The 2,500-nt window shown below is 31.5% G+C and overlaps 1 protein-coding gene across 1 annotated transcript in view; it reads left to right on the forward strand.

Annotated features, from left to right (window-relative positions):
• Positions 1-2,500, forward strand: part of LOC135219776 (basement membrane-specific heparan sulfate proteoglycan core protein-like) — a gene marked incomplete in the record, with an annotated part of 1,285,796 nt that overhangs the window by 1,153,961 nt on the left and 129,335 nt on the right.

Genomic DNA, 2,500 nt, shown 5'->3' on the forward strand with positions numbered 1-2,500 from the left:
AAATTGTAGAAATAGTGTAGTTAAATTTTCAATAGACACCATAAAGCAAATTTTACTCTAAATATAGTGTCACTTGTTTTTGGCAAGTTGGTATTATTTTAGGTAACTTTTTAATATTTATTGTTCTACAATACCTCATCCACGATAAAGTTGTATTTTCTTATCGTGACCTCATCTGTCATGCAAGCAAAAAAATAATGAGTACTAGAAAATAGGACTTAGATTACAGGGCATATACCACCAGTTGAAAACTGTGCTGAACTGCTTTTTTGTTATGTTTCTGTTAGAGCTATTAATAAAGACTTAATTTGAATGAACATATTAGCTATTGCTTTCCTTATTACTCACTCTCGGCGGTTGCTAGATTTAGCGCATTTAGTGCTTTATTAACTAAGTTCCTTTTTCTCTGTTGCATGCTCTCAAGTTTGGAATGGCTCTACAGGCTTTCCTCTCAAGGCAGACTATGTGACTGAAATATCAGCAGATGTGATCAATGCTGATGGCACCATTTGTGACAAAGAATGTGCTTACACTTTAGCCGATGATTCTAATGTAGATAAAGTTGACACTACCCCATATAATTGTAAAAAGGACAAAGCACATCAAGTTTTGAGGCGATATAATTGCTTACATTCTAATGATTCTTTGTATCAAGTTGAATGTATTCATGACAACAGAATTGACTACTTTCTTGGTTTTAAAAATGAGAAGCTAAACACACTCTCTCATCCTTACGAAATTTATCGCGAAGAGTGTACAGATGTTGATTGGAAATTAAATCCAACACTGAAGGATTGTAATTTGTCTCTGGAAATATGTTTTTACTTAAGTCTTCCCATGTCAAGAATTAATGCTAGCTTAACACTTCAACCTACATGTTTTCATATTGAGGGTGTGTTTGAAAAGTTGTTGAAAAAACTTGATGAATATATAAAGAAATGTTCAACAACAAGTTATATAATCAAATCTAACAATTCTTCAGTTGTTAGTAATGTAAATAGTGAGTCAACTTTGCTCTTTTTCTGTAATGTTACTAACAATGCATGCCAGTGGGTGTGTACTTTTATAAGTAGCAGAGGAAAGAGTGTAACAGAAGATTGCACAAAAGAAGATCTCTTGACGGGTAAGTACCACTAATGCACCTTTTCTTATTCTATTAATCATTTGATAGTGATAAGAAAAGTTATATCCTCCTTGTCATTACTGTAACTTAACAATCAATCAGTTGAGAGTAAAATAGCATAGTATGAGATTCAGTAATACAGTGGACCCCCTGTGTTTGTGGGGGATGTGCACCAGATCCCCCTGCTAATAGCTAAAATCCACGAATACTTGTAACCCCCTATAAACTTGCTTAAAACTCCCTAATTTGTTAGTTCAAACTCAAGAAAAACCCACTAAAAATGCTTATAGTACCTGGTTTTTTAATAGTTTTATCACAAAAAGTGCATTTAATCATGAAATTGATATGAAAATTCAGTAACTTGTGGATATTTCTCATAGAAAAATACCGTAAATACGTGAATTTTCCATGAATAATGAGTAGATATGGTCCAGAGAGAAATTCGCGAATACATAGTGCTGAGAATGCGAACATGGGGATCCACTGTATAGGGTATCATTATTTTTATAATTTCATTGGAATCTTCCATTTCCAATAAAACGGACAGTTACTTGTGCATGGTGGAAAGACTGTATTCTCATTTAAGATAATTGGCATTAATATTTTTTAATGTTTGTACTTATTTTAGGAGAAAAAATAAGATGATTAAGTAATTGATAATACTTATGGAGTATAATTTGGTCAAAGTAGGAACATTTTTATTAGGAAAATTTATGAAAATTCTCACATTATTGTGCTTTTATTTCATTGCATCATTGCAGATCATTACTTTCCTGATTATTAGTGAGAACTATTCAGGAGCTAGTAAATTTGTTATCTACTCAAATAGTAGATGAAAAATAGAGAAGTGAGGTATTCTTGATCACATATGCCTACCGCAATTGATAACAATTTCTTACTACATTATTTCTTTCCTTTCAATTTGGTGAATTTTATTGGCTCATGTATGGTAATAGCAAATACATATTACACAATGTTCAGCATAATATGAATAGAATTTTCAATTTTTATATTTGATGATTATTAATAAAATTCTGTATAAATATTTCTTTTCACATAACAAAACATCTCCTCCAAGTATGACAACTGAAAACTAAATTGGCATTGTCATTTAAGTTTGCCATTTTATTTGACACAGATTTAGGTGGTTTGATATTTTAATGAAATTTTGTTGAGAAATTATAATGTTTGCACAATTTATCCAAGCCTTGAAATGTTTAAGTCAGTAAAACCTATTTAGTGCTTGCTTGTCATCCAATTGTGAATCAAACAGAAATGTTTTTCATCACTCATTTTACAGTTCCTTCTCTCCAGCCTCACTGTATGGATGTACAGTGTATAGAATGCTGTGCAGGTTATACCATGAATGGTATTAAT

This window comes from Macrobrachium nipponense, chromosome 1 (assembly GCF_015104395.2).
Source record: "Macrobrachium nipponense isolate FS-2020 chromosome 1, ASM1510439v2, whole genome shotgun sequence".
NCBI classification, from domain to species: Eukaryota; Metazoa; Arthropoda; class Malacostraca; order Decapoda; family Palaemonidae; genus Macrobrachium; species Macrobrachium nipponense.